Below are 16,066 nucleotides of genomic sequence, written 5' to 3' on the forward strand. Positions count from 1 at the left end.
GTGGCGCAGTGGTTGAGAATCCACCTGCCAATGCAGGGGACACGGGTTCAAGCCCTGGTCTGGGAAGATCCCACATGCCGCGGTGCAAGTAAGCCCGTGGCCACAACTACTGAGCCTGCGCGTCTGGAGCCTGTGCTCCGCAACTAAAGAGGCCGCGATAGTGAGAGGCCCGTGCACCGCGATGAAGAGTGGCCCCCGCTTGCCACAACTAGAGAAAGCCCTCGCACAGAAACGAAGACCCAACACAGCAAAAATGAATAAATAAAAAAAAAAAACCAAAAAAAAACCCAGCATGCTCTTGTGATACACCATACTGGAACAGAATATGAAAAAGAATATATATATGTATAACTGAGTCACTTTGCTGTACAGCAGAAATTAATACACCATTGTAAATCAACTGTACTTCAATAAAATAAAAAAAAAACAACAGAATGCTCTAATATATTTCTAAATAGCTTCTTTTTCCGTCCTTCATTGGAAGTATGAGGACACTTTTCTCCTATATTTACTGTGGGAATCTGGTCAAGATCCTTGAGGTAAATCTCACAATATTGTGGAAGTCCCACAACTCCCCCTTGGAGATTTTAACTCAGAAGTGTCTGCACTTTGCTTCTAGCAATTGGTTAATTGCAATACAGGTTTTCCTACCCCGGCACTGGTTCCCATGACAGTTTCTGCTTGTGCTTCTCTGCTCTAGTAAGCTGGGATTCCCTGTCTTGGCCTGTCTCTCCAATCTTACAGGCATTGGTTTTCCCTTCACCCTCCCCTTTCTAACAGATCCAAGAACAGTTGTTGATTTTTCAGTCTGTTTAGCTTTTACTTGTTATTATGATGGAGTGGCAACTTCCAAGCTCTTTACATATGGAACCCTGTTTACATACTCTTCAAATGCAATACTATGCTGAAATATTGTATCTGTATATAAATGGGCACAGATATATACATAAACTGAATGTCCTCTCATAAAGTGAATGTACCTCTTTAATCAGCATCTAGATCAAGAAACAAAACATTACTAGCATCTCAGAAACTCCTTGCATGTACCTTTCCAGTAACTCAGTAACTACATCTTCACTGAGAGTAACCACTATTAACAGAGGTACTTTTTTTTTTTTTTGCCTCTCTGGGTGGCTTGTGGGATTTTAATTCTCTACCAGGTATAGAACCCAGGGCCCCAGCAGTGAGAGCACCAAGTCCGAACCACTGGACTGCTAGGGAATTCCCCAGAAGTACATTTTTTTTTTTTTGAAAATCATTTCAAAAATCAAATTTTCTGAAGTTTACTTTTCCAGCAAACAAAGAATCTCTTTATTTTATGGAAAGGGACTGAGGGACTATGTTAGGGTTTGCTGGTAGATTTTACCTTATTATTTTCCCATTGTGGTGTTATTTTTTAAAATGCCCCAAATTCTTCTGCACTCCTCCCATCAAAAGGCAGAATCTGTGTTTTCTCCTTTTGAATCTGAATGACTTTTGACTAAGGAGGAGGAGACACTAAGTACCTCTGAGGCTATATAGAATAGAGCTTCTATTTAATTGTCTTGGGGGGTTTACACTAACATACAGTCACCAGCCTCTGAGAAAACCAAGTAGCCACATGAAGAAGCCACGTGGAGATGTTCCAGTCAAGAGCACCAGATGCAGTTCCAGGTGACAGCCATCACCACCTGCAGGATAAATAAAGGAAGAAGCCTTTGTGATAATGCCAACCTCAGCCTCCATCTCACCATAAAAGCATTTGAGACCCTGGGTGAGGGTCACCTAGCTGAGCACAGTCAATACTTAGAAACAAATAGTTATAATAAAATGGTAAATGTCTTTTATATCATTACTTCTTGGGGTAACTTGTTACACAGCAATAGTAACTGAACCAGTTTTTGTACTTGAAAGTGCTGTAACAAAAACTTGCAACGTGTGTAACTGGCTTTGGAACAAGAGAACAGCTGGAAGGGTGTTAAAGAGTGTTTTAGTGAAAGCTTAAAGGGCCATGAGGAGAGGATAAGCAGAAGTTTAAAGGGATCAGGAGGGCATGGCGGCTCAAAGGAAAGTGATGAAATGTTTTGAGAAGCCAGAAGAAAGAGGACTACATTTGGAAGAAAGTTTGGTGGACACTGTCAAGTATGATAACATGGAAAATAGGAAATGTACCTAAGGACCTTGAAAGTCTAATGAAAATATTATCCAGGCAGAATATTAAACATACCACATGACTTTTTCTAGTTGAATACATTAAATGTGAGAATAGAGAGGTGAGAATAAAAGGAACTATATAATAAAGTTAGAAAAAAATCTAAAAAAGAGATAGAACCTCCTAAATTAAAAACACAATTCTTTTTCTCATTCCTTTCCAGATGGCAAAAATTCTCCAAGAACAAAAGGAATAAAAAGCTTCCATGCCAAGGTCATATCTAGAGCAAGACCATAAAGTACTTTGTGAAGACTTCAAAGAAATATAGAATGGTGCCTCAATGAAACTTTTGGAAAGATAAAAGACCTTTTATGAATCTTAAAGACACGTGGTGCAAATCCTCTTAGTAAACAATAGGGCTTCTAAGAATCTTAAGGCTGTTGTCCAATAGCAGTTTCATTGAGAGCTAAAGGTCCAGAAGGGCATGTCTGGTAGTTAGTTATCATTGTACATTTTGTTTAAAGGAATGAACTGTAAAATTTATAGAAAACCCACAAAGTTGTTAGGATATTGTTTCTCTTGGAAGCACAGAAAAAGAATATAAAATTAAAATGTCTTTGGACCCTCAATGTTTCAGAAAGAGAGTAGGCTGAGACTATTCAGTTCAACCTGTTTTCTCATGGAGAAAGGATGGATGACTCAGAGTGTTGCATCAGGAACTCAGAAAATGGAGCCACGATCCGTGGAGAATCACTCCCAGGAAGCAGAACCAGGCTGTACCCAAGACCTGGCAACGTGTGCCCAGCCAGTCCATGGGACTATCCCATGCAGTCTGGTTTCCTCTTTTTGAACAGAGTGTTTATTGCTATAATGCCTTAACACTTGCTTATTGGATTTATGTAGGGCAGCTAACTTGTTTTTTTTAGTGGAGACTTTCAAGTTGAGAAAAATCTTATCAGAGAAGCTATTTCCCCCCCAAAACAAACCAAGAGCCTCATCTCAACTTGATTTGACTTAGATGGCATGATTTTGAACCTACAGCCCCGTCTGATGAGACATTTGACAAGTCTTAGAAAGGGGTTAAAAATTGAACTTTATTTTGAGTCTTATGGGATAATTCAGCCTGGTAGTATTATAGGAATTTAATTGACTAAGCACCTCCCTTTTCTGAGGGCCAAAATGCTTGCTGTGGAAAGAAGGATCATCAAATATATTAATTGATTTTGCATCATATAAGGTGACAATTAAGTTTTATATCATCTGGATTTCTCAATGTTTTAGTTAGGAAAAATGTGAATAACTTGTTGCCGGTATGTAAATCATGACTGATCTATAATGTAGCCCCTGAATTCTTTAATACTGATCCCAGCAAGAGGTGGGGATCTTTGTTCTTTACCCTTGAATCTGGGTGGATTTTGACTATGGCAGGAGGAACATTGTACCATTTCTTTCTGGTTCTTTTGGCGCACACATATTGATTATGTTCTAAGGAAGCCAAGCAACCTGTGAAGTGGTTGCTGGTTGCATGTGGGTGTTGTAGCTGATGACCACAGAAAAGATCCAAGCTGACAGTATCAACCACCAGACATGTGGGAAGAAGCCTCTGTAGTGGCACCAGTGCCACCACCTACTATAGCTGTGTAGACTCTAAGTCAAGAACCACCTAGCCAAGTCCAGTCAACCAACAGAACCATGAGAAATAGCAATGAAATAACAATTATTGTTTTAAGCCACTAAGATTTCAAGTTGTTATGCAGTAGTAGGAACTAGAAATCTAGATATATGACTTGAGCTCAAATTTAGATATGTTTTAATAGCAAAACATGCTATTATTCTTTGCCAACAGTTCAATTATACCAACAATTCATTTTATCTTCTAATAAAGTATTCTTCTTTGTATCAGGGGCCTTTGATGGTAGAATATCAGGTAATTATAGAAGTTAATAAAAATGGTTTTGGCATGGTTGTTGATCATATTTGGGGATCCAGGTCAGGTGGAACTAATTTGTCATCTTACATGTTAAAAAATCAGTTCACATATTGAATGCATCTTTCTTCCTAAGTGAGTACTTTGGAGAATAAAGTCTTATAGTAAGGGGTGGGTGTTATTTGGGGTGCTATTATATTTCCAAGCTAAACTACTCCAGAATCTTTAAATCTCTTTTTGTACTTTGAACCTCCTCATATATTAAATCTTTGAATCTCTTTATATCATCATTTTAAATGAATTTTAAAGTGTTACGTAGTATTATTTTAACCCTTAGGTTCACTAAGAAATTATTTTCAGAAGTTGTTTTACTTATCTCCTGTTTCTGATATGTTAGTTCTTTGGTTTTTCAGTTATTGTTTGATCTCACCCAATTAGGATACCTAACTTCATTTTGCTAGTGTGTTAGAAGGTCACCAATGCTTCATGGTCCAATAGCTTATTCTGTATTCTCTGAAAATGCTTTCTTCTGTAAATTGATCATTAACATGGAGTTTATAAAACATTTAAATTAATAAATACACTGTTTCCTTTGTGAATTAAATACACTTTCATGTGGGTAGAGAGGATAGTAAGCTCCAGTTCAAAGAGGCTCAGGATTTCACCTACAAAAAGTAATCTGGTTTTAAAACCTCATTTAAGCTTTATCTGGCATTACAAAAGTTCAAAATCCTATACACTGCTTTCAAGTAGAAAGTAATGGAATTTCAATTTTGCTAAATAGATTGCCTAGTGATGCTTGAAGAGTTTGATTTAACTAGATAAATGAATCAAAGAGTTGAAAAAGGAAGTGCAGGAATGAATTTTGTGTGTGTGTATGTTGGGTTATGTAATAGAAAAACTTTGATAGTAGCTATACATGTTTATAAGAGATAGAAAAATTTGATTTAAATTCTAACATGTCACTATCTACAGGAAATAATTTGTTGACAAATATTAAATACATTGGGAAAGTTATGAAACAGCTTCCCTTGGAAGTTAGTATTTTCTATGCAATTACATAGATAAAATCCGGAATGGAAAGAAATGTATATGTTCAGAGATCATTTAAGGTCTTCAATCATTTTGGCTCGTATTCCATTTGAAATAATTTTGCAATCTATGCTCTCTCTTATATATTTGTAAGTTTACAAACTTACAGAAGTCTTCATCTAAATTTTTCCATTACCAATTTAAATAGTTCCTAGGGATGTAATTTTTGGAATATTGTAAATGTTGGCATTAAAAAATAAAACTGTTACATCACTTTTAAAAATATAACCAATGGAATCTAAATATCAGTTTAATTTGACATCTACCACTACTCAGGTTTAAACATGACAGCTTATTATTAACATTCTGAAGTTTAGATTTTTCTTTTACGCTAAATTTATTTATGTTCTTCTCCCTGTAAAGATTTATATGCTAAAAACTTAAGTAATTTTCAATCAATTTATCTGCTTGGGATCTCCTCATATAATAAAACATAATAAGTTTTAAATGTTAGTATAATCTTAATCCTAACTATCTAATGTCTTTAACTGATCTTACATAAATTCTTATATAGAACTTATATGTATGTAAATTAATGTACATACATTAATGTGTATTTATATTGCAATTTTAAAATAAGTTTGTTTCCTGTGAAAAGAACCTATGAGGCACTACATTTCTTTTCCAGATTTAGATAATATTATATTATAATGATTACAAAATTAATCAAAATAAATGATTTAAAATGTTTGATAAATAATTATTAAATCTAGAAACATGGTACAGATGAACTGGTTTGCAAGGCAGAAATAGAGGTGCAGAGGTAGAGAACAAACGTATGGACACCAAGGCAGGAGAGCGGGGCAGGAGTGGTGGTGGTGGGATGAATTGGGAGATTGGAATTGACATATACACACTAATATGTATAAAGTGGATAACTAATACGAACCTGCTGTATAAAAAAAATAAAATAAAATATTAAAAAATAATAATAAAAATAAAGATAAAAAGTAAAATTTTATTGGAAATGAATTTCTTAATGAAATGAATCCTGACAGCTCTATTATTTTACTTTCTGTTGACAGAAATTGTAAATTATTAAATATTTTAAAAGATGAAATAATATTAGGAGTGACACTAATTAGACTACTTCATAGTACTAATTGTTAAAATAAATTTTCACTGTTTTCTTGAATAACATCTAAGTTTTAAAAAATTACATAAATGTTTTATCCTTGGGGTTTATTTATTCTATCCTAAGAATTTTTATTTTCTAATAAAACATTTCAGTTACATTTAAAAGAATTAGTAACAGGAGACCTTCAAGATGACAGAGGAGTAAGACGTGGAGATCACCTTCCTCCCAACAAATACATCAGAAATACATCTACATGTGGAACAACTCATACAGAACATCTACTGAATGCTGGCAGAAGACCTCAGACCTCCCAAAAGACGTGTGGCTGACAGAGTCTTTGTGCTCTGTCCAGGTGTCAGGCCTGTGCCTCTGACGTGGGAGAGCCGAGTTTAGCACATTGGTCCACCAGAGACGTCCTGGCTCCACATATCAAACAGCAAAAGCTCTCCCAGAGATCTCCATCTCAATGCTAAGACCCAACTCCACTCATCGACCAGCAAGCTACAGTATTGGACACCCTATGCCAAACAACTAGTAAGACAGGAACACAAGCCCACCCATTAGCAGAGAGGCTGCCTAAAATCATAATAAGGTCACAGACACCCCCAAACACACCACCAGACATGGTCCTGCCCACCAGAAAGACAAGATCCAGCCTTATCCACCAGAACACAGGCACCAGTCCCCTCCACCAGGAAGCCTACACAACCCACTGAACCAACCTTAGCCACTGGGAGCAGACACCAGAAACAACGGGAACTACGAACCTGGAGCCTGTGAAAAGGAGACCCCAAACACAGTAAGTTAAACAAAATAAGAAGAGAAACACACAGCAGATGAAGGAGTAAGGTAAAAACCAGACCAAACAAATGAAGAGGAAAAAGGCAGTCTACCTGAAAAAGAATTCAGAGTAACGATAGTAAAGATGATCCAAAATCTTGGAAGTAGAATGGAGAAAATACAAGAAACGTTTAACAAGGACCTAGAAGAACAAAGGAGCAAACAAACAATGATGAACAGCACAATAAGGGAAATTAAACATTCTCTAGAAGGAGTCAATAGCAGAATAACTGAGGCAGAAGAACAGATAAGTGACCTGGAAGAAAAAAATAATGGAAATAACTACCACAGAGCAGAATAAAGAAAAAAGAATGAAAAGTATCGAGGACAGTCTCAGAGACCTCTGTGACAACATTAAATGCACTAACTTTCGAATTATAGGGGTCCCAGAAGAAGAAGAGAAAAAGAAAGGGACTCAGAAAATATTTGAAGAGATTATAGTTGAAAACTTCCCTAATATGGGAAAGGAAATTGTCAATCAAGTCCAGGAAATGCAAAGAATGCCATACAGGTCAAATCCAAGGAGAAACATGCCAAGACACATATTAATCAAACTGTCAAAAATTAAATACAAAGAAAAAATATTAAAAGCAGCAAGGGGAAAATAACAAATAACATACAAGGGAATCCCTATAGGTTAACAGCTGATCTTTCAGCAGAAACTCTGCAAGGCAGAAGCGAGTAGCAGGACATATTTAAAGTGATGAAAGGGGAAAATCTACCACCAAGATTTTTCTACCCAGCAAGGATCTCATTCAGAATCGACAGAGAAATTAAAACCTTTACAGACAAGCAAAAGCTAAGAGAATTCAGCACCAACAAACGAGCTTTACAAAAAATGCTAAAGGAACTTCTCTAGGCAGGAAAAACAAGAGAAGGAAAAGACTTACAATAACAAACCCAAAACAATTTAGAAAATGGTAATAGGAAAATACATATCAATAAGTACCTTATATGTAAATGGATTAAATGCTCCAACCAAAAGATACAGACTGGCTGAATGGATACAACAACAAGACCCCTATATATGCTGTCTACAAGAGACCCATTTCAGTCCTAGGGACACATACAGACTGAAAGTGAGAGGATGGAAAAAGATATCCCATGCAAATGGAAATCAAAAGAAAGCTGGAGTAGTAATTGTCATATCAGACAAAAGAGACTTTAAAATAAAGACTATTACAAGAGACAAAGAAGGACACTACATAATGATCAAGGGATCAATCCAAGGAGAAGATATAACAATTATGCAGGCAACATAAGAGCACCTCAGTACATAAGGCAAAGGCTAACAGCCATAAAAGGGGAAATTGACAGTAACACAATCATAGTAGGGGACTTTAACACCCCACTTTCACCAATGGACAGGTAATCCAAAATGAAAATAAATAAGGAAACACAAGCTTTAAATGATACATTAAACAAGATGGACTTAATTGATATTTATAGGACAGTCTGTCCAAAAACAACAGAATACACTTTCTTCTCAAGTGCTCATGGAATATTCTGCAGGATAGATCATATCTTAGGTCACACATTAAGCCTTGGTAAATTTAAGAAAATTGAAATCGTATCAAGTATCTTTTCCAATCATAGCGCTAAGAGACTAGATATCAGTTATAGGAAAAAAATCTGTATAAAATACAAATACATGGAGGCTAAACAATACACTACTAAATAACCAAGAGATCACTGAAGAAATCAAAAAAATACCTAGAAACAAATAACAATGAAAACATGACAACACAAAGCCTATGAGATGCAGCAAAAGCTGTTCTAAGAGGGAAGTTTATAGCAATACAATCCTACCTCAAGGAATAAGAAACATCTCAAATAAACAACCTAAACTTACACTAATTAGAGAGAGAGGCAAAAACCCCACAAAGTTAGCAGAAGGAAAGAAATCATAAAGATCAGATCAGAAATAAATGAAAAAGAAATGAAGGAAACAATAGCAAAGATCAATAAAACTAAAAGCTGGTTCTTTGAGAAAATAAACAAACTTGATAAATCATTAGCCAGACTCATCAAGAAAAAAAGGGAGAAAACTAAAATCAACAGAATTAGAAATGAAAAAGGAGGAGTAACAACTGACACTGCAGAAAAACAAAGGATCATGAGAGGTTACTACAAGCAACAGTATGCCAATAAAATGGACAACCTGGAAGAAATGGACAAATTCTTAGAAAAGCAGAATCTTCCGAGACTGAACCAGGAAGAAATAGAAAATATAAACAGACCCATCACAGCACTGAAATTGAGACTGTGATTAAAAATCTTCCAACAAACAAAAGCTCAGGACAAGATGGCCTCACAGGTGAATTCTATCAAACATTTAGAGAAGAGCTAACACCTATCTTCTCAAACTCTTCCAAAATATAACAGAGGGAGGAACACTCCCAAACTCACTCAATGAGGCCACCATCACCCTGATACCAAAACCAGAAAAAGATGTCACAAAGAAAGAAAACTACAGGCCAGTATCACTGATGAACATAGATGCAAAAATCCTTAACAAAATACTAGCAAACAGAATCCAACAGCACATTAAAAGGCTCATACACCATGATCAAGTGGGGTTTATCCCAGGAATGCAAGCATTCTTCAATATATGCAAATCAATCAATGTGATAAAACATATTAACAAACTGAAGGAGAAAAACCATATGATCATCTCAATAGATGCAGAAAAAGCTTTTGACACCCATTTGTGATAAAAACCCTCTGGAAAGTAGGCATAGAGGGAACTTACCTCATCATAATAAAGGCCATATATAACAAACCCACAGCCAACCTCGTTCTCAATGGTGAAAAACTGAAACCATTTCCACTAATATCAGGAACAAGACAAGGTTGGCCACTCTGACCACTATTATTCAACATAGTATTGGAAGTTTTAGCCACAGCAATCAGAGAAGAAAAAGAAATAAAAGGAATCTAAATCAGAAAAGAAGTAAAGCCATCACTGTCTGCAGATGACATGATACTATACATAGAGAATCCTAAAGAGGTTACCAGAAAACTACTAGAGCTAATCAATGAATTTGGTAAAGTAGCAGGATACAAAATTATTGCACAGAAATCTCTCACATTCCTATACACTAACGATGAATAATCTGAAAGAGAAATTAAGGTAACACTCCCATTTACCAATGCAACAAAAAGAAAAAAATACCTAGGAATAAACCTACCTAAGGAGACAAAAGACCCGTATGCAGAAAACTATAAGACACTGAAGAAAGAAATTAAAGATGATACAAACAGATGGAGAGATATATCATGTTCTTGGATTAGAAGAATCAACATTGTGGAAATGACTGTACTACCCAAAGCAATCTACAGGTTCAATGCAATCGCTGTCAAACTACCAATGGCATTTTTCACAGAACTAGAACAAAAAATTTGACAATTTGCATGGAAACATTTCTCTCAGAATGGGAGAAAATACTTGCAGATGAAGCAACTGACAAAACTTAATCTCCAAAATATACAAGCAGCTCATGCTGCTCAATATCAATAAAACAAACAACCCAATCCAAAAATGGGCAGAAGACCTAAATAGACATTTTTCCAAAGAACATATACAGATTGCCAACAAACACATGAAAGGATGCTCAACATCACTAATCATTAGAGAAATGCAAATCAAAACTACAATGAGGTATCACCTCACACTCATCAGAATGGCCATCATCAAAAAATCTAAAAAAGTAAATGCTGGAGAGGGTGTGGAGAAAAGGGAACCCTCTTGCCCTGTTGGTGGGAATGTAAATTGATATAGCCACTATGGAGAACAATATGGAGGTTCCTTAAAAAACTAAAAGTAGAACTACCATATGACCCAGCAATCCCACTACTGGGCATATACCCTGAGAAAACCATAATTCAAAAAGAGTCATGTACCACAATGTTCACTGCAGCTCTATTTACAATAGCCAGGACATGGAAGCAATCTAAGTGTCCATCAACAGATGAAAGGATAAAGAAGATGTGGCACATATATACAATGGAATATTACTCAGCCATAAACAGAAACGAAGTTGAGTTATTTGTAGTGAGGTGGTTGGAACTAGATACTGTCATACAGAGTTAAGTAAGTCAGAAAGAGAAAAACAAATTCCGTATGCTATTACATATATATGGTATCTAAACAAAAAAGTGGTTCTGAAGAACCTAGTGGCAGGACAGGAATAAAGACGCAGACGTTGAGAACGGACTTGAGGACACAGGGAGGGGAAACGGTGAACTGGGATGAAGTGAGAGCGTGGCATGGAAATATATACAGTACCAAGTGTAAAATAGATAGCTAGTGGGAAGCAGCTGCATAACACAGGGAGATCAATTCAGTGCTTTGTGACCACCTAGAGGGTTGGGATAAGGAGGGGGGGAGGGAGATGCAAGAGGGAAGAGATATGGGGATATATGTATATGTACAGCTGATTCACTTTGTTATAAAACAGAAACTAACACACCATTGCAAAGCAATTATACTCCAATAAAGATGTTAAAAAAGTTAAAAAAAGAATTAGTATTAATAATCTATATCAAATAGTGTCAAAATACTCTTTTAATTGAAGATGTTTTGCTCTTCAGATTTGTCCTAAGAGCGGGTATTAAGAATAGCTAAAAATAATTGATAATCTGTTTATATATGTACGTGTGTGTGTGTGTGTGTGTGTGTGTGTGTGTGTGTGTGTGTGTTTAAATCTGATGCTTCTTCGTTGGTCGTCCAAGAGTCTCTTTCAAAAAAGATACTTAATTGTTAAAATAATGGGCAATGGAAAAGGAAAATTGCTAAATGTAAATGACTATTATTTGTACCACAACACTTTACATATACTCCATTACGAGGTATATACAGATAGAAATATACATGAAAGAGATAAATTCAGGAAGCTCTATTTATTTTCGGTAGGTCAATTATAAAAAAAAATTTGGTTGGGCAGCCTAGAGGTTTTTATGTCTTGAGAAAATGAGCCATAAGAAAATTTCAAATGGCTGGAGTTAAATTTGTATATGAAAAGAGCTATTCTGAACTCTGCTGAAGGTTCAGTTGTGGAATAAAAATATTAGTGTCAGTTAGGAGTCTCCAAAACAAGGGTAAGGAATTACAGAAACCAGAAAGAAGGGAGTAATTGGAAACCATGAGAGGAAGGTTTGCATTGAAAGTGACTTAGGATGTAAATTCAGCAAGTTGGATGTGTGTGTGTGTGTGTGTGTGTGTGTGTGTGTGTGTGTGGTGGCAGGGGGAGGAAGTGGGGAAAAAGGAGGAAAGCGAGAGAAATTGTGCTCTCTTAGTTTTTCACTTGAATGACTGAAAATTTAATGGTCCCATAAACTGAGATTGAGAATTCCTGGCATAAACAAATTTGGGGTAAAATTTTGGGGAAAGATTTCTAACTCTGACACCTTGAATTAACTGAGGGAAATTATTTTAATATGTTTGGTATTCACTTAGTTTCTGAAAGTTTGAGGAAAAGTCTGAACTAGTGACATACATTTGGGTCATCATAGAATCCACTAAGGAGATCTAGAAGAAGTAGTTAAGCTTACACACTGAAGGAGAAATTGGGAGTGGTTATGGTAGGAAGTGCAATACAATGGAAGTTAAATATTGAACTATCTTCTTTAGATCTCTGGTTTTATATCACTAATTACTACCAGAACTCTGCTCAGATTCCATTACCCTGACTTCAGTGTAAAATCTTAAAATTTAATTGGCTATTTTCCCATCAATAAAATCTTTCTCTTCTGAATTTGCTTCATCTATAGTAATTTTTCTTTCAGTAATCTAAGTTCGAATCTCTTTGATGAATCCATCCACTTGCCTTCTGCCTTTTTCTAATATCAAGTCAGATATTAAGTTCAAGTCTGTTTTCCATATCTCTTGGTTTGTTTTCAATTGTCTCACCCCTAACTTTGAACATCTTTCTAAATGAACTTCTGACCATCTGTTCTCCTTCTTTTCCCCATGGTATATTACTTCCATATTAATCTTTCTAAGAAATCTTTTGGTTTATGTCTGTTTCTGATTTAAGAACATTTGAATGAATCTGGGGTTTTCAAAATATTATTTAAAAATATATCTCAGAATACTAACTAAAAAATCACTTGTTAATTTTTGAAGGATGTGTAAATTCTTTTTAGTTTGAATAACAACTTATAGACATGAATATTTTAGCTTCTCCTTATTTTATACAATAGGGAAAAATAAAACTCACCATTATCTTCAGGCCCATATATTTCATGAACATAAATGAAAAAATCTGCAACAAAATATTAGCAAATTAAATGTTACAATATATAAAAAATATACATCATGATCAAGTGAGATTTATTCTAGTCATGTAATCCTAGTTCAACATTTGAAAATCAAGTAATATAATTCATCATATCAACAGGCAAAATAAGGAAAATCATGATAATGTCAATTGCTGCACCATAAGCATTTGACAAAATCCAATATCCATTCATGATAAAAATCTCTCAGCAAACTAGGAATGGAGGAAGACACCCTCAACTGGATAAAGAGCGTCTATAAAATACCTGCAGTTACCATCATACTTAATAGTGAAAAACTAGATGCTTCACACTAAATTAGCAGCAAGTCAAGGATGTCTTCTCTCATCACTCCTGTTCAGTGTTGTCCTGGAAGTCCTAGCTAATGCAGTAACACAAGAAACTGAATTAAGATGTGTGCAGATTAAGAAGGAAGGAATAAAATTGTCTTTGTTCACAGATGACATAATTGTCTGTATAGAAAATTCCAAAGAATCAACCCAAAAAACTCCCAAATTAATAAGTAAAGTAGCAGGTTAATAGATACGAATCAGTTGCCTTCCTATATACCAACAACAAACAAATGGAATTTTAATTTAAAAACACAATATCTTTATATTAACACCTAAAAAATGAAATAGTTAGGAATAAATTTAACAAAATATGAATAAAATCTATATGAGTAAAAGTACAAAACTCAGAAGAAAGAAATCAAAGAGGAGCCCAATAAAAGGTAAAGGCAATACATTTCATGTTCATGGATAGGAAGACTGAATATTTTTAAGATATCAGTTCTTACCAGCTTGATCTGAATATTTAATACAATGCCAAACAAAATATCAGCAGGTAACTTTCTGGATATCCACAGACTAATTCTCAAGTTTATATGGAAAGACAAAATATCCCACATAGCCACCTCAATACTGAAGAAGTACAAAATTGGAGGAGTAATTCTACCGGATGTCATACTTAGTATAAAGCTATAGTAAAGACAGTGTGGTGTTTACATAAGAACAGATGATGGGTCAAAGGAAAAGAATAGAAAGCCCAGATGTAGATCCACATAATAAGAGTAAACTAATCTTTGACAAGGGAGCAAAGACAATTAAATGCAGAATAGTCTTTTCAACAAATGGTTCTGGAACAACTTGAGATCCTTATAAAACAAACAAACAAACAACTTAGACACAGCTCTTACGCATAGACACAGATCATACACCTCTCACAAAAATTAACTCAAAATGTACCATAGCCCTAAATATAAAATGAATGCAAAACTATAAAACTTCTAGAAGATAACAGGAGAAAATATACGTGACATTGGCTTTAGAAATGAATTTTTAGTTACAAGACCAAGAACACAGTCCATGAGAGAAAAAATTGATGAGTTGGATATCATTAAAATGAAAAAAAGCGTTGTGCTCTGTGAAAGACACTGTTAGGAGAATGAAGAGACAAGCCACAGACTCGGGGTGAATCTTTGCAAAACACATATCTGATAAAGAACTGGTATCAAAAATACGTGAAGAACTCTTAAATTCAACAGTAAGAAAACAAATAACCTAATTAAAATGGAAAAAGAAATAAACAGATATCTCACCAAAGAAGATATACAGATGGTAAGTAAATGTATAAAAAATGCTCAACATTATATGTCACAAGAGAATCGCAATGTAGAACAAAAAATTAGATACCACGACACATCTCATAGAGAGGCTGAAATCCAAAACATTAAGAATATCAAATGCTGGTGAGGTTGTGGAGAAACAGGAACTCTTACTCACTGCTGATGGGATTGCAAAATGGTACAGACACTTTGGAAGACAGTTTGGCCTTTCGTACAAAAGCAAGCATATGCTTACCATATTATCCAGAGAACATGTTTCTTGGTAATTACCCAAATGAGTTGAAAATTTATGTCCACACAAAACCTTCACACATATCTTCATAGCAACTGTATTCACGATTGTTTAACTTGGAAGGAATCCAGAGGTCCTTCAATAGATAAATGGATAAATAATATGTGTGACATCTATGCAATAAAATAGTATTCAGTGATAAAAGGAAATGAGCTATTAAGTCCCAAGAAAACATGGATAAATCCAAATGCAAATTTCTAAGTGAAATAAGCCAATCTGAAAAGGCTACATAGGTAGGATTACAGCTATAAGACATTCTGAAAAAGCACAACTAGGGAGACAGTGAAAAGAGATCAATGATTGCCAAGGTTTTAAGGATAGGGAAGAGGGATGAATATGTGGGGAACGGGATTTTTATGACGGTGAAACTTATGTATGACACTGTGATGGTGGATATATGTCATCACATTTGTCAAAATCTGTAAAATGTACAACACAAATCTTGGGCCCTAACATAAACTATTGACTTTAGTTCATAATAGTGTATCAATATTGTCTCATCCACCTTGAAATGTACCATATTAATGCTGGATGTTAATGATAAGGGAAACTGTCTGCTGGGGAAGAGAGGAGATGTGGGGCAGAGGGTACATGGGCACTCTCCATACTTTCAGTTCAATTTTTTTAAACATAAAACTGTTCTAAAAAGTCTGTTAATTAAAGAAATGTGATACAGATTCCCAGCTGGAAGTCTTATTAGCAAAGATGACAGATTCCACTGCTAGTCTCTCATGGACCTTCCTATCTCCTGCAAGGAAATATTCTGAATTTCTTTTTGGATACATTCCTAGATATCCATC

The 16,066-nt window shown here is 35.3% G+C and overlaps 1 long non-coding RNA gene across 1 annotated transcript in view; it reads right to left on the bottom strand.

Annotated features, from left to right (window-relative positions):
• Positions 1-397: 397 nt before the first annotated feature.
• LOC132366316 (uncharacterized) overlaps positions 398-16,066 on the bottom strand; it is a 30,451-nt gene continuing 14,782 nt past the window's right edge. The window contains exons 3-5 of the long non-coding RNA XR_009503417.1: positions 15,210-15,342; positions 13,290-13,334; positions 398-1,670 (exon numbers count right to left, since the gene is read on the bottom strand). This is a non-coding gene — a long non-coding RNA (uncharacterized LOC132366316). The remainder of the gene's footprint in view (positions 1,671-13,289; positions 13,335-15,209; positions 15,343-16,066) is intronic.

Source organism: Balaenoptera ricei, chromosome 5 (genome assembly GCF_028023285.1).
Source record: "Balaenoptera ricei isolate mBalRic1 chromosome 5, mBalRic1.hap2, whole genome shotgun sequence".
Taxonomy (NCBI): Eukaryota; Metazoa; Chordata; class Mammalia; order Artiodactyla; family Balaenopteridae; genus Balaenoptera; species Balaenoptera ricei.